The sequence below is a fragment of the Idiotropiscis lumnitzeri genome, unplaced genomic scaffold (genome assembly GCF_059441095.1).
Source record: "Idiotropiscis lumnitzeri isolate Australia: NSW breed Sydney's pygmy pipehorse unplaced genomic scaffold, RoL_Ilum_1.0 HiC_scaffold_39, whole genome shotgun sequence".
NCBI classification, from domain to species: domain Eukaryota; kingdom Metazoa; phylum Chordata; class Actinopteri; order Syngnathiformes; family Syngnathidae; genus Idiotropiscis; species Idiotropiscis lumnitzeri.
In genome coordinates, this window is record NW_028283577.1 from 1,068,460 (window position 1) to 1,091,748 (window position 23,289).

The window sequence follows — 23,289 nt, forward strand, 5'->3', positions numbered from 1 at the left end:
GCACGTTGTTAAAAGCTAAAATAAAGTACCACTGAACTCCCGCTGCCATTTTAAAAACACGCTAGCGCGACTGAGCAGCCAGCGAGACTGCTCGATTGGTCGGTTGTGTTAGCGCCCGATGAGTCGGCGCGTTCTATCTATGTAACAAATACAGAAATAGCGCCCCCAACAGGTGTTGCGCCCTTTGACACGGCGCGTCTTTTGAGTCCAAAAATACGGTACTAGAACTGCATTTGTTCATCTGCGTAACATTGCTAAAATTCGCCCAATTCTATCAACCTGTGATGCAAAAATCTTAATCCATGCGTTTGTTACGTCTCGCCTCGACTATTGTAACGTTTTGCTCTCGGGTCTCCCCATGTCTAGTATTAAAAGTTAGTTCAAAATGCAGCAGCTAGACTCTTGACTAGAACGAGAAAGTTTGATCATATTACCCCGATACTTGCCAATTTGAATTGGCTTCCGGTCCACTTGAGATGTGATTTTAAAGTTCTGCTACTTGCCTATAAAATATTGCATGGCTTAGCACCTTCCTATCTCGTTGACCTCGTGGTACCATATGTTCCGTCCCGAAACCTTCGCTCACAAAATGCTGGTCTTTTAGTGATCCCGCGAGCCAAAAAGAAGTCCACAGGTTCTAGAGCGTTCTCTATTCGGGCACCAATGCTTTGGAATGTACTACCCTCAGGTATTAGAGGCGCCACCTCAGTAGAAATGTTCAAAACACTATTAAAGACGCATTTATACTCTTGTGCATTTAGTTGAACTATTTGTTGGCCTGTTTACTGCCGCTTTTTCTCTTATCTTCTCTTTTCTGCCCCCTTTTCCCCGGCTGGGGGATTAGGTGACGGTCACCCACTAGGAAGTTTAAGGCATTGACAAACTGGGCATGCACCTGTTCCAGTGATGTCGTCTTCCTGCAGCGCGACATTTATTTATATACTTTAGCATCTAATTTAATTATTTGTTGGCCTGTTTACTGCGGCTTCTCCTCTTTTCTGCCCCCTCTTCCCCTGCTTGGGAATTAGGTGATGGTGACCTGCTATGAAGATTACGGCACTGACCAACCGGGGAGGGACCTTCTCTGCCGAAGTCGTCTTCATGCAGCACCTCTTCTGATTTCCCTATATTTCAGCACTTCGTTGAACTACTTGTTGGCCTGTTTACTATTTCTGTTCTTTTTTTTCTGTTCCCAATTCCACGGCTTGGGAATTAGGTGATGGTGATTCACTTGGAAGTGGCTGTTCTGAATTTACCCCAAACTGACTATTTCAAGATCAAAGGCTCAACCTCGGATATGCTGCCATGGCGATTACGGTCCTGGATGAGGACCCACTCCACTAAAGTCATCTTCCTGCAGCACTTCATTTAATTGACTCTCACATTATCTCATCTAACATTGTATAGCATCATTGTATGTGTCAAATGTTGCCCACTTGGCATCCAAAGCAGCCTGGTCATCCTGGAAGGGGGTTTCCCCCCCATCTGTGGTCCCTTCTCAAGTTTTCTCACTTTTCCCCCAATGGGGTTTTGAGTTTTTCCTTGCCCTCCTGGGGGTTAAGATCAGTGGATGTTGATTGTGGTTATGTAAAGCCCTTTGAGACTGTCTGTGATTAAGGGCGATACACATAAAATTGACTTGACTCGACTTGGACCAGAATAGAAGTGGATGAGGGAAAAAGGGAGGGGCGGTGTTGACTGATATTGTGCAGATGGAAGTAGGCTGACCGGGTTGTGTTATTATGCTTATGGAAAGATAGAGTGCTGTCAAGGATGACACCCAGACTCTTGACCTGAGGGGATGGGAAAACAATGGAGGGGCCAACAGGAATGGGAAAACTGCCAACTTTGGATTGTATTGATTTTGTACTGAAAAGAATAACTTCTGTTTTGTCGCTGTTAAGCCTCATGAAATTATTAGAAAACCAGTCATTGATTTCAGATAGACAGGAGGTGACGGAGGTGGGAGGGAGTGATATGCTGGGTTTGCAGGAGAACTAGAGCTGGGTGTCATCCGCGAAGCAATGGAAAGCGATATTGAATTTTCGGAAAATGCTGCCAAGGGGAAGGAGGTATATGATAAATAATAGGGGGGCCAGGACCGAGCCTTGGGGCAAACCTGAGGTGACTGGGAGGGACTTTGATGAGAAATATTTAAGCTGGATGAACTGAGTGCGGTCTTTGAAGTATGAATGGAACCAGTTGAGGGCGGTGTGGGTGATGCCGATGGAAGAAAGTCTTTTGAGAAGGATGGTGTGTGAGATGGTGTCAAAGGCCGCAGTCAGGTTAAGAAGGATGACAATGGAGAATGAATCTGAGTCAGCTGCAATGAGGAGAGCAGAGGTGACCTTGAGTAGAGTTGATTCAGTGCTGTGAAGTGCACGGAAACCGGACTGAAAGGGTTATTGCAGGTGAGATGAGAGTGGAGTTGAGTGGCGACTACATTATCTAGGACTTTTGAAATGAATGGTAGGTAGGAAATAGGGCGGAGGTTCAGGAAATAGTACTGAGCGGCTTTTTCTTAATCTCATGAGAAAATGTACTTGGGCAAGCACAGTCGAAAAGAGTCGTGCGTTATCTCAGCCCAGCCTCACATTCTTCCCCCGGCACGGGTCTACGTCCAAGGGAAGGTCCTCTCCAGATTAATCATTGTCTGGATGGTTGATTCCCAGCTGGTCCCCAAGACTGGTATTCCACGGCTGGCCTTCTCCGGCGGGCAGTCTCTCCGTCTCTTCTGCTGGTATTCCCCTGTAATCTTGTCAGTGTGCATGTATGTGTGCTCCAAAATCAAATTATGTCTTTCAGAATGTGTTTTTGCAATGGCGTCCCCTTGAACCCTCCAATCAATCAATCAAATTTTATTTATAAGAGCACTTTTCATACATAAAATGCGGCTCAAAGTGCTGTACAATAAAAACATCCAAATTACAACGAAAAACTAAAACCCATTCCACCCACTCAACATAAACACAAGACACATCCACATACACGCCTGAACTCGCACACACACAGAACACTCGCATTCACACAACTTAATAAACCATCTTAGTAGAAAGACAGGGTAAGGCACAGAGAAACCATATGAGAAAATGTACCCAGGGTAGGTCATCCGCGCTGAGAGGGATGACGGCTCACGCCCACAGGGAGCTGCGCCAACACACAGACCCCTAGCCCAGACTGACCGGGGTAGACCCTACACATAGTGCAGAGGGCCCCGGTCCGCCGGGCCTAAGGAGCCTCCGGGATGAAGCCCCCTGTGAGAAGGCCAGCCACACCTCCCAGCGCGGAGGCCCCCCTTGAGGAAACACTGGAGCTAAAATATATAAAAGAAAATGATAATGCTAAACAAAAAAGAAGCTAAAAATTAAAGGACAATAATATAAAAAGACGAAGCTAAAATATATAAGAAAAATTATGATACTAAAAGACAGAGAAGAAGCTAAAAATTAAAAGACAATAATATAAAACGACGCAGCTAAAATATATAAGAAAAATGATGATACTAAAAGACAAAGAAGCTAAAAAAAATTAAAGACAATGATAATATATAAAATGACAATCCTGAATTAAAAGACTAAGATAAATTATTTAAAAGCCAAACAAAAAAGGTGAGTCTTGAGCAGGGGTGGGCAATTATTTTTTCCATGGGGCCACATAAGAAACATTAAATATTGTGGAGGGCCGGGCCAAAAGGCTGAACTCAATTCTGCATAATATTAATTGTATTTCTTTTTTAAAAAGCAGTAAATAGCACTGTTTTGACAAGCTGGCATTAAAGTTAAGCAATGAAACTAAATACCAAATAAACTGAAAAAATGAGGTTGCCTTACAAAAATGTATTCATTCAAATTTCTCAACACAATGGTAGACATAATATTAACATTTTTTACTATTTGTGACTCATATTAGTAAACATATTCTGTCACATTCACTTCAAAACACATTTTGAGTTCCATATACTGTTGGATAGTTGTGTAAAGGTTCTGAGCATTTTAAAGACATCACAATATTGTCTTTTTGCACCAAACATTAAGCAAGATACAACATATTGACTGTCACTGAACTGTGATTTTGAGAAAAAGTGTCCCAGTTCATTGTTATCTGGTGCCGTTTTTATATTTCTCTGCATGTTTCGTCTGGTAATGCCGACTCAAATTGTAGTCCTTCAACACGGCGATCTGCTCCCCGCAAACTAAACACACAGCTTTACCTCTAACTTCAGTAAATAAATACTTCGCTGTCCAATTTTTGTTGAAAATTCTACATTCGGCATCTACCTTTCTTTTTGTAGCCTGAGCGGACATTTTTGAGGACGAACGTTGTCTTGTTGTGATTCAATCGCGCGCATGTCTTGATAAACGCATTACGTCATTATGTGCGACGCACATTGTGCGGGAATAAAAAAAAAAAACAATTTCAGAATAAAAGCAGTGCAGCTTTCGCCCATGAATGAGGTGAAATTAAAAAGTATGTTTATTTTGAAATTTCCAATTAACCTTCCACTCGCGGTCAGAGTCAACCAAAGGTATGTGGCCCGGGCCATACAATGCCCAGGTCTGTCATACGGGCCAGTCAGTGCCACCCGGCGGGCCGGATGTGGCCCGCGGGCCGTGCAATGCCCAGGTCTGGTCTTGAGCCTCCTTTTAAAAATATCAACAGTCTCTGCGGACCTGATGTCCTCCGGCAGGCTATTCCATCGACGAGGACCAGAATGGCTGAATGCAGCCTCGCCATGTGTTCCAGTCCTCACCCGAGGAATAATTAACAGGCCGGTGCCAGAGGACCTCAGGGTCCGCGAGGATGGCCCAAGACCGTTAAGGCATTTAAAAACTAATTGAAGAACCTTAAAATCAATCCTGAAACACACGGGGAGCCAATGCAGCGATTTTAAAACTAAATCCAGTGCCCAATTTGGTATGTTTGCATCTCTATGTCCTATGTGGAGAATGTGCTTTGTCATATTTGTCCATGAAGTGCTGTCTGGCTTGTCATCAGTTTGTAATGTGCAGACTGAATATGTATGATGTGAATGTGAGTGTAGGTCATGAAAATACTATGTTCACACATTTATAAACTAAGTAATATAACTTTAGCATGTGAAAATAATATCATAAATCAGTAAAGACCATGACTACAATCAGTCATTCCTATGCGTAGTAGAATTAGAATTAGAATTAGAAATCCCTTTATTGTCATTGTACTCAAGTGTGCAACGAGATTAGAAGGCTCCCCTCTCCAGTGCAATACAACAATAAGACAGACAAATATATAAATTAGATTAATAAATAAGAGAGTGCAATGGAATTTAGTACAGAATAGGGTATATAAAAACACATCACGATGCTGTTCTGCAAGGTAAGGGTGTTCTCGTGTGTGTGTGAGAGTTCAGAATGGAGATGGCTCTCGGAAAGCAACTGTTTCTCAGTCTATTGGTCCTCGATTTGATGCATCTGTAGCGCCTGCCAGAGGGCAACAGGTCGAACAGGTGTGAGTTTGGGTGGGTATTGTCTTTGACGATGTTGAGAGCCCTTCTGAGGCACCGGGCGGTGTAGATGTCCGACAGTGAGGGGAGAGGGCAGCCAATAATCCTTTGCGCTGTTTTGACTGTCCTCTGGAGCCTCACTCTGTCGGCCTCAGTGCAGCCGCTGTACCAGGTGGAGACACAGTACGTCAACAGGCTCTCAATGGACGAGTGGTAGAAGGCTAGCAGCAGCTTCCTGTCCAGGTTGAATTTCCTGAGGACTCTCAGGAAGTGCAGACGCTGGTGGACCTTCTTTACCACTGCTGTGGTGTTGTGAGTCCAAGAAAGGTCGTCGGAGATCTGTACTCCCAGGAACTTGAACGTGTGGACCCTCTCCACACACACGCCTTCGATGCAGAGGGGGGGCGGCACCGTCTTGTTCCTCCTGAAGTCGACGACAATCTCCTTTGTTTTTGCAGTGTTAAGGTGCAGTCTGTTGTCCTTGCACCAAGCTGTCAGTCTCTTTACCTCCTCTCTGTAGGCTGTCTCGTCACCTTCCGAGATCAGACCGACCACTGTCGCGTCGTCAGCAAACTTGACGATGGTGTTGTTGCCATGGGCCGGGCTGCAGTCGTAGGTGTAGAGGGCGTATAGGAGAGGGCTCAGCACGCATCCTTGAGGGGAACCGGTGCTCAGCATGCAGGTGGAGGACGTGTAGGGGCCGAGCAACACAGTCTGGGGTCTGTTGGTCAGAAAGTCCTTAATCCAGATGCGTGTGAGGGCAGGGAGGCCGAGAATGTCAAGTTTGGCGACGTGGATGTCTGGGATGATTGTGTTGAATGCCAAGCTGTAGTCCACAAAGAGCATCCTTGCATAGCTCTGCTGTTGTTCCAGGTGGCCCAGCACAACATGCAGAGCAGTGTTGATGGCGTCCTCAGTGGATCTGTTAGCCCAGTATGCAAACTGGTAGGGGTCCAGAGTGGGAGGAAGGCAGTCCCTGATGTGCTGGAGAACCAGCCTCTCGAAGCACTTCATGATGACTGGTGTGAGAGCAACAGGACGGTAGTCATTCAGGTGGACGGCTGGTGACTTTTTGGGGACAGGAATAATGATGGAAGTTTTCAAGCAGGAGGGGATGACTGCTTGAGCCAGGGAGCGGTTGAAGATCCTGCAGAATACATGTGACAGTTGGTGGGCACATGTTTTGAGGACCTTGCCTGGTATTCCGTCGGGTCCAGTAGCTTTCCTGGGGTTAACAGCCAGGAGCGCGCGCCTCACATCGTGTTCCTCTACGGTGAGTGGGGGGGAGTTGGAGCATGAAGTGCGGGGGTGTGACGGTTGGGGCGAGTCAAAGCGAGCAAAGAAGCAGTTAAGCTCCTCTGCCAGCGATGCACTCGGGTCTGCAGAGGTCGTGCTGCTGCCACGGAAGTTGGTGATGCTCCGTAGACCCTGCCACACCTCCCGTGGTCTGTTACTGGCAAGGTGGGCCTCCAGCCTCCCCTTGTAGGTTGCCTTGGCTAGCTTGATGCCTTTGCTCAGGTCAGCACGAGCCACCCTGTACTGGGCTTTGTCGCCTGACCTGAAGGCAGCGTCACGGGCCTTGAGGAGAGAGCGAACCCTGCTGGACATCCAGGGCTTCGCATTTGGGAAGGTCCGTATAGTCCTGTGTAGGGACACAGTTTCCATGCAGAACTTGATGTAGTCCACTACACAATGTGTGTAGACATCAAGGTCCTGATGATCAAAGAGGCCCCAGTTTGTGTCTTGAAAGCAGTCCTGTAATTCACTCATGGCGCCGTCACGCCAGGTTTTCACAGTCTTTGTGGTGGGCCTGAATCTGCGCCTGAGAGGGATGTATGCAGGTGCGAGCTGCAAGGACAGGTGGTCTGACTGGCCGAGGGGGGCGAGTGGGAGGGCCCTGTATGCGTGCTTGATGTTCGAGTACACATGGTCGAGAGTGTTGTCTCCCCTCGTTGGGCACTTGACATGCTGGTGAAACTCTGGGAGTACAGTCTTTAAATTGGCCTTATTAAAGTCTCCCGCTACTACGTGAACGCCATCAGGGTGAGCCCACTGATGTTTATTGATGACGCACGCGAGTAGCGAGAGCGCCGTGCTAGTGCTAGCGTCGGGAGGGATGTAAACAGCTGTGACAATCACGACCGTTAGCTCCCTCGGGAGAAAATAAGGCCGGCATTTAACGGACATGAACTCGATGTCGGGGGAAGAGTGCTTCTCGACGATCGTGCTATCGCCGCACCAGTTCTCATGCACGTAAACACAGAGCCACCCCGCCCCGTCTCTTACCGGTGTCCCTTGTCCGATCCGCGCGATGTAGCGAGCGCCCGGCCAGCTGGATGCTAGCATCGGGGACGTCTGCGTGCAGCCAGGATTCCGTGACGACGATCACACTGCTGTCTCGCACATAGCGGTTTCCCAGGATTTGTAATCCCAGGTCGTCGATTTTGTGGACCACGGATCTGGCGTTGGTGAGGTACAGACTCGGCAGTGGTTGCCTATGGGGCTGCCGTCGCAGCCGTTGCAAGACACCGGACCTGCAGCCCCGCTTCTGCTTCCTCTCTCTGCGTCGCCTGCGCCGCCTCCCGGTCCCGATGACAAGCCACGGTGAGCCGGGCAGCCTCGCCAGTTCGTCCGGAATTTTGCGATCATAGCATATTCAGTAAATATAAACCTGCTAAATTAAATAATTGACATTCTGTCCCATAAATGTTTAAAATGCCGGTAATTGCCATACAATCCTTCAAGGGTCGACGAGCGATGTTCGGGAGGAGGAGCAGTGGTGGTGGTGCGTTTCCCTCGGGCATGTGTCGGTAAATCCAGCGGAGTTCAGCGGCAGTGGATTGAAGTTGTCCTGACACAGGTTGATGACATGACAGGAACAGGCAGAAGTGCGAGAAGCAGACTGGCCTGCGGGTCCACATGGCAGACAGGTGCTAACTTTGATAGGTAAGCTAAACTTTAGCCACAGTAGACGCGTCAGCGACTATGCAATCGGTGGGTGGCATTCATGAGAATCGGGATCGCTCAACATACAGATAATAATAAATAAAATCACTGTAACTGGAGGGATTGTAAACTGCTAAAGCAGGTACAACAAGCGGATCCAAAAAATTTCTGAGAGTTACCGGTGAGCAGTGGCAGCCAAACGTGCCAGCGTCCACTCAACCGGGAGTTGATTCAATATTCACAATATTTTATTATTTTGTCGTACAGTTGTTTAAAAATGGCTCGCTATCGCCCCCTAGAAAAAAAAAAACAACAAAAAAAAACAGCCCCATATCTCTGTTTCACCAAACTGAAAATTTGATGAAGTGTGTACAAAGCCAAGACCTAATAAAAAGTCTCATGGAGCCGTATGCTAAATTGAACAGGAAGTCGGCCATTCTAAATTTATCAGAATCCGAAATCCTTTTATTGTCATTGTACAGTGTGCAACAAGATTAGGGAGCTCCCCTCTCCAGTGCAATACAACAATAATTTAATCAAATATATAAATTAGATAAATAAGAGAATAAATATTGTGATGGAAAATAGTATGAAATTGGAGAAATACAACACAATACGTCGCTGTTCAGCAAGGTAAGGGTGGTCGTGTGTGTGTGCATGTGTGTGAGAGTTCAGAATGGTGATGGCTCTCGGAAAGAAAATGTTTTTCAGTCTATTAGTCTTTGATTTGATGCACCTGTAGTGCCTGCCAACAAATTTACTTCAAACATTGACGAGGCTTTGAAAACAAAAGCTGCTCTAACTTTAACTACAAGCAAATTCCTCTTGAAGATTCCTCACGTTATTTCTCGGAAATATTTCACATTTCCAACGTGCCAGTACCCCAACGTTGTCCGGGTGGCGAGGGCTCTTTATAGCTGCTCGCAGCTCTAGTTTTTAATTAATTTTTTTAAATCAATGGTGATGACAGTGAAATATGTCTTGTCTGGTATCATGATAGCTGGAGGATATTTTGTCATGATATTTTAGTCAGGCCTGATAACAGTGATGTATGCTGATTTAAGGCTACTTTTATTTTGAAATGCCGTATCACATTTTGGTGGGACCGCATTTGATGGACAACTGGGGTTGTCTAGTGTCCCCCAAAATGGTTCTGATATCACGATAGCTCGAGGGTATTTTGAAATGATTATTTTAAAATCAGTGTTGATGACAATGAAATGTGCATATTTCAGGTGGGTTTTTTTTTTATTGTGAAATTACACATCAGATTTTGATGGGACCATTTTTGATGAACAGCTGGGGTCGTCTAGTGTCCAACAAAACTAGTCTGGTATTACGACAGCTCCAGCTCTTTTATTTTAAAATGCCTCCTTACATTTTGATGGGACTACTTTTGGTGGAAAGCTGTGTTGTCTTGTGTCCTCCAAACCTGGTTTGGTATTACCATAGCTAGAGGATATTTTTTAATGAAATTTTAAAGTCAGGCATGATGACAGTGAAATGTGCAGATTTCAGGCAACTTTTAGTTTGAAATTACAAATTAGATTTCGATGGGACCACTTTTTATGGACAGCTGGGGTAGTCTCGTGTCCCACAAAACTGGTCTGGTATCACGATAGCTCGAGCTATTTTTTTTTTAACTCAGTGGTGATGACCGTGTGTCAGGTTCGCCAATTTGACATATCGTGTTCGAAAGCTAAAAGGAGAGACAGACAGCTCAAGTGGAGACAGAAAGGTTAACAAAGTTTATTTGGCAACTTCATCTTCCTTCTGTTCCTCGATGCTTTTCACACATTCCCTTTTATAACATCGGGGAATCAGATTACACTCAAGGGTGGTACAGTTCGTCTTCTCAAAAGCTGGTTTGGTCCGGTTCATCATTGGTGTGTCGTCGTGGGTCGCAGCTGACTTTGACGTCAGCATCTCTTATCAGGACCTAGCACGATGTTGCTTGCTTCAGACTCACTTCTGAAGAAGTGCCACCGCCCTTCTTTTCAACATGATATGTGCACCATGTATTGAAATAAAGTTGCGTCATGGCAAATGTATAATAACCTCCAAATATTATTCTAACATTCCCCCCTGTTTATTCTACATTTGCCCCAAATATTATCATCAATGGAATTTCCAAAGATTTAATTCCATCAAATCATTAGCTTGATAGCAAATGTAAACCCCTCTATTTTTCTTTGTTTAACTTTAATGTATTTGAGCGTTTTGGATTAACGAATAGGATCTCCCAGGTAAATTCAGTCGTCGTCATCAACTTGGTCATCACTGTCTCCTCCATCACCAGCACTTCTGTAATTAATCAAAGGATATATTTCCTGTCGTTTGGAATTTGTTGGAGCGAGAGCTGTTGAGATAAGTCGGAAAAGCAAAACGCGAATGCAGGGAATACAACAACATCCATACAGTACAAGGATTGAGGTGAACATTGTTATAGAAATCATTACAGAAAATACCATATTTTTATATTTACCAAACGTTTTGTTCCACCACTCATCCCATGCAGAGGTAGTCACACCTGAGTGTTCCTTCAGCTTATGCTTCAGGGTGCGCAAGCCTGCAATGGCTCTTGTGAGGGACCCTTCCGGAGAAGTGTTGTTAGGAATGAAAGTACAACCATTGATCCCCAATCATGGCGCAAACCCCTCCTCTCTCTGCCAACAGCATGTCCACCGCGATGCGGTTTTGAAATGCCATGAGTGATGTTGCTGCCAATTGTTCTTTTGGACCAATTTTACGTCACCCCAGATGGAAGGACGACGTAGGACCAATTGTTCTTTAATAGCTATAAATCCTTCTTCAATGAAGTTCCCCAATCTTTGCACGTTATAGTGTATGTAATTTATTCGATCCACATTCTTATTCGGTGTAATCCAAAGAAGAATGGACTCGAACCCCGCTGCGATTTGATTTACCAATTTATACTCATCTGGTACGCCCCTTGGTTGGCCAATTGCATCCAAATAAGTCATATCACCATCCCTCCAGGAAGCACTTCGTCTTTTCCTGGCGTAATAATAGGGGTATTCGTCGGCTTCAACTGCCCTTTGAATATCCCTTGCTGTGGATGGAAAAATAGACACTGGTAAGAGAAGTGACACCAATGCACAAGTTCCAACTGCGTCCTTTAATGAATCAAATAATTTAGTACCCCGCACCACCACCACACATCGCTGCGTGGCAGTAGTGTACCTGCTTGGAGTACAGTTGTTTTACACCACTTGTGTTCCTGTGAGATTAACACAAGTAAAGTTAGCCACTGCCACATCGGTAGAAAAGATAGGCTTATCTTTCGTTGCCTTAATCGCAGCGTACACATCATTCCAAGCAATGCAGTCCGCATTAGGTGTTAATTTCATCATTACTTCTAAAAGGCATGTTGATGGAAGAGCTGTTGGAATTACTCATAGTAATGGTCTCGGACACATGCATGAAACACAGCTTTTAGTGCAACCAAAACTACACAACACAAAATCTCAAATTTTTTATCCACGCGAAAATCATGTCAACCGAGAGACCCCTAATAGGGTAGGGTTGAGATGACTTTTTACAATGCACAAGGTGTATGTTGCTTGGGGAAACTGTCCTCGTTTTGGGCTTATGTTTCCCTGACAATTGTGTCGAGCACAGATCATACAGGCTCTTCAAAAAATCTTTTGAGAAAAAATTAAAACCCATATGTTGTATAAAATTGGTTTGGTTTGTCTTACCATACCATCCCTCCTGTTTGACATGTGTGTCAACATGTGTCAATATTGCGAAAAATATTTTTTGGAAGAATTGTTTTTTTTTTTTTTTTTTTTTTATTTATTTTTTTTTTTTTTCCTCTGAACTGACATATATGCCATTAGTCAAAGTAGCTCCTTTTTCTAGCCATAGATTTTCTCTTGCATAAGACTTTGTTGTTGTATGTCTGCAATGATGTTGCCTCGCAGAACGTTATCTATCAGCGCACACACAGCCACACCTATGAATGGCTTGGTAGCTGCTTCTCCACCTCTTTTTTTTTTTTTTTTTCTCTCTCTTCTCTTCGTTTTATTTTGTAAGTATTTTTGTGTACTAAGCTGACCAGTGAATTCATATTTTGTTATCCATGAGTTTAAATGTTTTACTTTTTCCGGACATTGGCTTTCTATAAATTTCTAGTCCTTACACGTCAATTGTTGTTTCGGATCCTTTTTGCTAGCTTTTTTACTGTTTGATTTCCCCATGTTTTCCTAAACTGTTCTCCAATCCCTGAACAGGCTGACAATTACTTTGTTTTAGGTAATTCCCAAGCTTCTGCTTCCCAGACAGTTGTCGGTTAAATTTCCTGTTCCAAAATGAGGTTGCAAGCCTCCATACACACTTATTCATTCACACTATTTTTCCCTTTTTATTTATTTTTTTTTTCCCTCGTCTTTTTTTCCCCTTATTTCTCTTTTTTTTTCCCTTTCAAACGCGCGTGGAGGATATACCCCTGTTATCCCCTATCAGTGTTATAGACTATCTCTGTCTCTTCACGTAACATTGACTAGTATTCTTACGGTTTTACACAGTTTTAAAGACTTACTCTGTCTAGTCCCCACAATATCCCCACGGAATTTAACTACTTACTTGCAGAGGAGTCCGCCCTCCTTTTAACGCAGAATTTAACTACGTACCCCTTCAAATGCCCACATTTATCACACTCATTCATCACATTCGGACTTCACACACTCACCCAAGATGAGCTGAACGTCTCTCTCCGCAGCCTCCCTTCAACTTTCAGCATCCAGTAGCAAAGTCGAGGACCAGGTCCAAAAAAAGAAAGAATCCTCATCTTGTCGTGGCCACGATTGTCCCCGGTCGTCGGCTTCGCTCCTGGACGCCTCCAGTATGTTGGGTTCACGGCTCTGAAGGACCAATTTTATGTCAGGTTCGCCAATTTGACATATCGTGTTCGAAAGCTAAAAGGAGAGACAGACAGCTCAAGTGGAGACAGAAAGGTTAACAAAGTTTATTTGGCAACTTCATCTTCCTTCTGTTCCTCGATGCTTTTCACACATTCCCTTTTATAACATCGGGGAATCAGATTACACTCAAGGGTGGTACAGTTCGTCTTCTCAAAAGCTGGTTTGGTCCGGTTCATCATTGGTGTGTCGTCGTGGGTCGCAGCTGACTTTGACGTCAGCATCTCTTATCAGGACCTAGCACGATGTTGCTTGCTTCAGACTCACTTCTGAAGAAGTGCCACCGCCCTTCTTTTCAACATGATATGTGCACCATGTATTGAAATAAAGTTGCGTCATGGCAAATGTATAATAACCTCCAAATATTATTCTAACACCGTGAAATAAGCGAATTTCAGGCTACTTTTATTTTGAAGTGCCACATCACATTTTGATGTGACCACTTTTGGTGGACAGCTGGTGTGGTCTAGTATCCCCAATCCTGGTTTGGTATCACGATAGTTTGAGGATATTTTTTAAAGATTTTTCTTTTAAATCAGTGTTGATCACAGTGCATATTTCAGGTGATTTTTTTATTTTTAAATGCCACATCAAATTTTGAAGTGACCACTTTTTGTGGACAACTGGGGTGGTCTGGTGTCCCGCAGAACTTGTCTGGTATCACGATAGCTTGAGGATTTTGTAATGATTTTAATTTTTTTAATCATTGGTGACGACAGACAAATAAGCAAATTTTCACGCTTTTATTTTTAAATATCCCATCAGATTTTGATGGGACCACATTTGTTTTTACGGTTCCGTCACCACGCGAGTGGCTACCTGCTAAAGCAGCACGGCTCACTATTTGAGCCTTTTTCGCGTGTTTTTTCCTTTACCCAGTTTTATTTATTTTACCTCATCGCAGCAATGGACATCCAAATTGCGGTGGTTTTATTGCTGCTGGGGGCTGTTTTTTGCGTGATCGTGTCCGGAGATGTCACTGGGAGCTACGGATCAATCGTTTACACAAGAGATCAGCTGTTAGCACTTCGTGCTAACCCCGTGCCGACTCCCGGAGCGAGACCCGATATCCCCCACGAGTTGAGGAGGAAGAGACGGGGGATGTCGCGCGGGGGCGAAACGCCAGGCAAAGAGGAGGCGTGACCACCCCGTCCTCCTGTCCGTTTTTATGGGAAATGTTAGATACCTTCCCAAGAAAATGGACGCGGCACGAGAGGAACTTCCAATGAGCTAGCTTGCTGATGTTCACGGATTCATGGCTAACAGACCTAACGCCGGACACCGTCGTGGAATTTGACGGCTTCCAAATACTACTTGCGGACAGGACACTGGAAAGCGGTAAGAGGAAAGAGGAGGGCTGGCTGTGTTTGTTAATGATAGATAGTGTAACCCTAGGCACATCACAGCTAAGGAGCAACTTTCCAGTCGGGACAATGAGCTGCTAGCTGTTAGCATGCGTCCATACTTGACAAGCATCGCGAGTTAACAAGGACGTGCACGTAACAGGTGCGTGAGTAAACTGCTTAAAACTTTGATCGTCATTCAGCTGACCTACAAATTGAGACGCTACAGTCAGTTTGACGTTTTTGTTTGCTTGATTGTGGATTGACATGGAGGAACAAGACAGTGGAAAGCGGACATTAAAAATGACGGAGAAAAGCTGTAGAAGATCACAAGCCTAAACGGATGCAGGCACGCAGGTGCAAATTTGCTCAATTGACCTCCATGCAACGTCAAATTGAACAATTGATGGAGGATGATGCAAATGTTGACGCTGTAAAAAACTGAGCTTCGTGTTTGCTTTAGCGGCATGGAGCAAGAATTTGTGGACCTCAATTCCGGTGTGCAAAATTTAAAGACTGAAGAGGATTTTGCCGATGACCAAAATAACTGGTTTGATCCAAAAAATGTAATTAATGGAAATGTGAGCAATGGAAGAAGGACGTTTTGAAACGTGCAGAGGAAGGATGCAATAAACAAATATCACCTGATGATAGTAGATCTGCATCAACTAACTACACCCATAGAAGTAGAAGTAAAGAATCTAACAGACAGAAGCTCACTTCTGTCAACGTCTTCAATTAAATTAAAGGCTCAAATGGAACGAGCATGTTTAAAGGCAAAGGCTGCTGATTTACAACAAAGGTTGGCACTTGAGCAAGAAGAAGCTGCAATTAAGGCAAAGAAGCAAATGCATGCAATGCAAACGGCACTCCCTGAGTCTGATGCTAAATTGGATGTCTTGAGAAGATATGAAAATACCCAGGAGGATGGTATCCACATTCCTGATGAGTGTGTTACAATTTAAACAAGGAAAAACATTCAATTACCATCACAGCCTATCAGAGCAACAAGCAGTGTTGACCTGAAATGCTCCCACTTCGACTATTCCAATGGCTAGATTTCCACATCAGACAGAAAGTAGAGAACAACAGGGACATGTGCTTGATGGCCTTTGCCAAGCAATCTCACAGCAAGCCAGTGTCGCAGAATACTTAGCAAAGAGTCAAAAAGCATCGCTACTTCCCGAACTTTCCATTCCTACGTTTAAAGGCGACCCTCTGCATTATAAAACCTGTATAGGTGCCATTGAACATGGGATTGAAGGCCGTACAAGTGATAACCGTGATCATCTTCAATTTTAGCTGCAGTATACTAGTGAACAACCACATGAGTTGGTGAAGAGCTGCATCCATATGGAACCTCTGACAGGATATACCAAAGCAAAACAAATCTTGAAGGAGTTTTATGGTGATGACTTCATGATAGCAGAAGCATATTTAAAGGAAGCCATGGATTGGCCAACAATCAAGTCTGAAGATGGTGTTGCACTTCAGTCTTTCACATTATTCCTTATGGGCTGTTTGAACATAATGGCAGATGTTAATTACATGGAGGACTTGGACAACATGGCTAATATAAAGGCATTGGCAAACAAACTTCCATACAGACTTATAGAATCTTGGAGAAAATTTGCCTGCAATCTCCAAGAAAGAACAAATAGAAGAGTGAAGTTTAAGGATTTTGTTGACTTTGTTGACAAGCACGAAAGATTCTATAAAACAGAAAACAAAATCACAACACACAGAAACACCAAAATCAAAGAAAGTCTTCACAACAGTCATTGTGCCCGCCAAGATGGAAAACAACAAAACCACCACGCCAAAGGCAGAACCTGTTTCAGTGGATGCTATTGCCAAACCATGTGCTAATTGTAATGGAGAGCAACAGTCTCACAATTTGTAAGGAATTTAGGAGAAAGCATCACAAGGATAAGATTGACTTCTTGAGGAGCAAGGGTCTGTGTTTTGCATGTTTGATGCACGGTCGCATTAGCAGTTGCTGGAAACAAAAGCTTCAATGTCAAGAATGCTCTAGACTGCATCCTACAGCACTACACATTGTCCATAAACTTCTGCAAAGAAACAGCCTAAGACGATTGTGAATAGCAGTACCTATTAAGCGCCCTCGTACAAACAACAGAAACCTGGGGTGTCACTGGGGCCTGTAAATAGGACTGCATCCTTTCAATAATTCCGGGATGGGTCAAGGCACAAAAAGGAACCAAGACAGTGACGACTTACTGTCCGGTTTAAAAATGCCCTGACGCCTTTTTTTAGACTGAAATAACTTACTAAAGTTTTCGTTTTGTGCCATTCAGAATGGGAGAGGGAGCCAGGAGGCGAAACAGCCGTCTTGCCAGTTCAATCCCGCACACCCTCTGACTCTCACCCTCCGTTCTGCCTTTTTATTGAAACTAACTCATCAATAACTAATCACCAGAAGACAGAAAAGCATCAACAACTAATCACCAAGAGACAGAAAACATCAATAACTCACGGTATAAAGGTCAGTTTAACTAAAGCATCAATAACTAATCACCAGGGACTCCAGCAGGCAGAAAATCATAACCCAAGGTCAGTTTAACTAAACACATCTTCAGGATACGGTGTCTGTGTGTGTGTGTGTGTTAAAATAACAAGTAAGTGTCTCTGTGTGTGTTAAACATTAATGAGTGTATAAAAACATGATTATGAATACACAAACTGATTACCTATCCTCAGCCCATCTTACATTTCCCCCCTGTTGTGGATTTAAAAATCATGTCCTTACGGCTTTAAGACAGATCATCATAATGAAATCATACAACAGTGTGATCATCAGTGGAGGAGCGAAAACCTCACATTAGGGAAAAATTCCCCTCCTCCCTTCCGGCGTAGAATGAGATCCTCATAATTTGATGACCATCAGGGAATAAAACTTGTCCCTGGGGTGACTTGGTGGAGGCCCTTGCCTCGTTGTAGGAGAGGACAGCCGTCCTTACCTCCCGGATCTTCGTGTATGGTGTGTGTGTGTGTGCACGTGTGTGGACAGGGGCAAGAAGTCCATGTGTTTTTACGTTTTAGTGTCCAGTTTGAGTTCGTCATTCTCAACATTAATCAGGTTGTAACGGTACATTTGGGCAACAAACCTACGATTAACCATCATCTTTGTCATAAAAATAATGCAACATGAACAGACTAAACATAACAAAATGAAAACTATAATTATCCCTATATATTGTTTTTTTAAATTCTTCATAGTGGTCATAACATCAATAATTGTTTCATTTTTATTAAAAATTTAAATGCAGTAATGTACTCCAATCAAGGCTGATATTCCTTTGTTATGTACGTCATTAATTTCCAAACAATATCTAATCTTTTTGTTCTGTGGCTTCAACATATTTATCATCTCATCAATATTAGCACCACAGAGTACTGAGTTTCGAGATCCTCACAATAGTCGTTCTCAAAATGATATATTTTTTTATCAATTTAGCTTTGTTAAGGTAAGATATTTTATTGACAATCTAACATTAATATGCAAAGAACATGTACATTAGTACGAAATGTAAAAAAAAATTGTGGTGGGGGGGGTGCGAATTGTTTTCTTCTTGGTGGGGGGGGCATGACAGGAAATAATTGAGAACCACTGGTCTAGTCACACACCAGCTCGGGTTCATTCCCTACCAGAGAAATGACATTCCATGTCCCCAGAGCTAGGCGCTTTATGTTGCCGGGGATTGGACTGCCTTTGACTGCCTCCTAGCTCAAAGGAAACCCAAATTCTTTGGTCCCGCCCACTGGTAGTGAGCCGAAGCCCTTGTATTAAATAATAAATAAATACATAAAATAAAAAAATTAATAAATTTAAAAAACGGACCGATCCACTGCTTGGGTTAGTTTGACCCACCTTGAGATCCGTTCCCACTCAGTGACAGTGTCTACAAGCCACTGCCACCAGGCCAGTGAACCGACGTCCAGGCAGTGACAAAAAACGTGATCAAATTACATTGCTCATCATAAGGTGTTTGTGAGACGCTCTTTGTATGTTTCCTCAATTAAGACCTGTTTTCCATTGGTGTATTTGAAAAAAGTGGTGAACCTGTTAAATTCACTACAAAACGTTAAGAAGATGAAAGTAATGTTTGAAGGAATATTATTTTTCTATCGACATGCCGGCGGGCGGGCACAGATAGAGAGTGATAAAGCAGCACCACCCGCGCGGGGCGTGCTGACGAAAAGGCAAGCGCTCCTCCTCTCATCGCGTCCTTATTAAGACAGAAAAAAGACGCTGTTGAATTTGACCTATTCGCAGTTCGAGCAGGTGCTTAACGCTGGAGAATATCACCACTTCGAAGTTCGAACTGCTGTTGAAACGGAGAGGTAAGTGTTTTTCGTTTGTTTTTATTCAAAACATGCCTCGAGTGCATTTGTTCATGGTTAGAGATAGTTGTGTGGAAAACACTATACAAAGTAGCACCATGGATGTGGGCCTACAACACTGGCCTAGCAAACATGTGCTCCTACATCGACATAATTGACGAGCTCCAGTTAAGCATTGAATAATTATAAAACGTCATGGTGCTTTTACTCATTTAAAGAACTAAACCGACGCGTATTTTCATCCGGTGGTCAGGTTTGCATTGAATGTGAGCACGAGGGACGCTAGCTTGTTGCGTTAGCTTTGCGGAGCTAACAGCTTGCACTTTTGTTATAGAACAACAGAATGCAAGTACCATGATAATTTCTGTCATTAATTTTTGTGTAAGACACGATGTTCACTGGTTAATTACATGATTCTTAAAGCAAAGGTTACTGTGAATGCAATTTTGGTAAGATTTTTGTAGTCACACTGCATAAATCTGTCTGTCTGTTGTTTAAACTTCAATATAAACTATTATGGTTGAAATCATTAATTGGGATGGAGGGATTGATATTTTTTTAATTTATAATTTATTTTTCTTACACTGATATTGTTAAAACTCCATTTAGCCTATAGTATTAATAATTCTCAACACAAAACTGTCTTTTTTCTTTATAGAATAAACAATGCCTTCCCTGAGATGCAGGAAGTCCCCAAAGCAGGATACTATTGAACATGCAGTCAAGGGTCTGGACAAGACTGCAGAGTTAGAAGCGAAGTATATAAACTCATTTAAAGGTATGATGTTAACGCTTTTGCTAAGATATATTATTGTTTTCTGATAACCAAGCTGACATCGTTTTTTAAGTGGTTATTTTACATTAAGAGTGTCTTGACCTTTTCTTTTGTCAGTTTCAAGTTATTTCAGTGAGCGTGAAACCTGATGGTAGGAGTTCTACCTAAATTAAGGCTGTACTTGATGACGCCCTCCGGCATTTTTATACCACAATAGACCAGTGAACAAGTCCGATATTGATAGTCTAGTGTAAAGCACGTTATACGTCACAGAGATCACGTGACGCGATCCAATATGACTGTGTATACAGTGTATGTCATTGTTATGAAACTAAATAATCTTAAAGTTTTTTTTTTACGTAACCAGGTGCCATTGACATTTGTACTTTCAGTCCTAATACATACTGGCTAATGCAATGCTGGAAAATGAATTTTGGCTGGTCTGTTCCTTTAAAATCATAAAGAAGGGCTCTGCTCTATCCCTCACAAGAAGCAATGTTTCAAACCACCCTACATTAGTATAGTGGCCCAAATGAATATGATGACTCCTTATTTGTGTGCTTAAAAATATGACGAAGCTATCTTGATTTCCCTGTTAACTAGGTCGAGGAGTATTTACCAAGGCCCCTTTCAGGAAAGACGACTTTATTCTTTATTATGGAGTACAGAGGAAAATTGATAGATTCTGATAAATCTCAACGCAGGAAGATGGATGGAAGAGGCACTGTCTTTTTGTTTGACTTCCGCCGGCAAGAAAAAACTTGGAGGTGAGGCAAAGATTGAGATGTTATCTTATTTTTGTTTTTATTTAAAAAAATAAACACATACTCATCCCATAAGTGTTAGGGGAAAAATCATTCTCTAAGCAAAAATGTATACCGTATTTTCGCACCCAAAAGACGCGCCGTGTCAAAGGGCGCAACACCTGTTGAGGCCGCTATTTCTGTCTTTGTAACATATACTGGACGCACCGCCTGACAAGACGATAGCACAGCTGCTGTTAGCATAGCATGAACTTGGCAGAGCTGCCCACACTGACACAGCCGATAGCAGCCTACTATGCCCCAATAACATGAGCAATCACCCCATTGTTGCAGCAGACGCCAAGTCTCTATTGACAATAGCTGACAATGGCTCAGGCCAATATTAGGTGCATTGGCAATAGCCTACAAAGCAACGTCAGGGGAGGGACTTGGCTGCTCACCACACTCCTTAGAGTCACGGTTTCAAAAAAAAATAAAAAACTCATCATACAAGCAAACAATGAAACATAGAAATAAGATTAACACAAACATGTATCTCTCATGCCATCAATATACCCAAAAAAAATGAAAATAATACAAAAGCCACTCAGCCTTAGCTAATTCAAGCAATGCATTCTGGGAGCAGAGACCCACAATCCCATAGCTGTTTAGAGAGATTTGCATGGCTGTTTAAAGAGATGTGCTGTTATGCTTTGGACTTTTTGTCTGTTGTCTAAACCTGGGACGTTTCTTGCTTGCAATAACATAAATGATAAGACAGACTAAAACATTGTGGACAGCTGCCCTTTGTCCAGCTTTTTCCAACACCATCACCCAAACATTATAGTCAGATGGTGTATTTGTCACGGTCGATTGTAAGCATGGACAACTCACTCTTTGCCCAGCAGGGTGTGCTAACATGCACTTCCAACAGCTCGTTGATGACAAGGGCTGATGGACGTGCGTGGTACTTTGTCCATTTAATGGACGCATCGACTGACAAGCTTTGTTTGCTTATGACTGCGAAAATACGGTAATTACTTTTATTCATGCGTTGAATCTGTACAAATGAAAATATAGACCATGAAGTCTCAAAGACAAGCTGTTAATAGGGTCTGATTCCAATAGAAATTTCTTGTATGATTTGATTTAGAAGATTTAAAAATTGTGGATTTCCTATTTTTATGTTTTGTGTACACAAGATTGTCTCAAAGATTAATTTCTGACATTGATTGAATAATTGTTTTTTTTTTTTTTTAAATCTATTTTAAGTGTTGATGCCGCTCAAGAAGATGGCAGTCTGGGAAGACTGGTTAATGATGACCACATGCACCCCAACTGTAAAATGAAGAAGAAGACAACAGAGGACAGACCACACCTCTGTCTGTTTGCGCTCCGAGACATTGATGTTGGCGAAGAAATAACTTAAGACTATGGACCAGCTGGCCTTGGAGAACACAGGTTTGTAAGATGCATCTTTAAGTACAATAACAGAGCCCACTTGTGGTGTTCTGGTGATGTAGTTTCCAATTAGAAATAGAAATAGAATAGAAATAGAAATCCCTTTATTGTCATTGTACTCAAGTGTTAGTTTGGCAATCTAATAAATGTATGTTGAGGTTTCTATGGAAGTTGAACATGCTGACTGACTGGGGGAGTTCTCCATTGTCCACTATCTGTAATTCAAATTTGTGGGTCTGAGTCAAAGTTTGGCTCTTCAGGAACAACGAACTGGTCAGGGAGTGACAGTATTACAAAGTTCTGCGTTACTCTTTTCTGGGCGGTGGCCCTGTTAGGCCATCATATGCCATATTGCAAATATCCCCATTGTGGGACTAATTAAGGACATCTTTATGTTGTGGTTTCCCTACCAGAACCAGCACCAACCCTGTATATTCATGATATAAAACACTGTTTCAATTTGATATTTAGCCTTTCTATACTGTAAAAATAGAAGACCCCAGGCTTTCCTGCGCCCCCTTGCCCAATTGGTGGTGTTCAGGAGACAACCTGGGACTGAAATATCAGTCACAACCAGTGTTGTTTTCGTCACTGATGACTATGACGAAAATACTTCGTTAACGCCCCTTTTTTAATGACGATGACAAGCTAAACGAGGTTCTTTTATGACGAAAACATGACGTGATGTACATGAATTTTTTTCGTTGACGAGACAAAATTGTTAGCATGTGGTTCATAAATTATTTTATGTTGCTTTTAGTGAAATAAAGCCACAACAGTTGCCCAACAAAATGTTTTGCTTCTCTGCTTATTTTGGAGCAGTGAGCATTGATTCCACTGTTGCCACTTTTTTCTGTTTGTAATGAAGAATCCTTTGTAGTCCATCCAAAAGTCTTTGTTATTGGGTGGAAACCTTGAATGCCTTGTTTTAACTCAAATGGACTTAAACCCATCCATCCATCCATCCGTTATCTGTACCGCTTCTCCTCACTAGGGTCGCGGGGGGTGTTGGAGCCGATCCCAGCTGTCTTCGGCAGTAGGCGAGGTACACCCTTGAATTGGTGTCCAGCCAATCGCAGGGCATACATAGACGAACAACCATCCACGCTCACACTCATGCCTAGGGGCAATTAGAGTGTCCAAGCAACTTGCCATGCATGTTTTAAGAATATGGGAGGAAACCGAATTACCCAGAGGAAACCCACGCAGGAAGGCCGGAGCCAGAATCGTA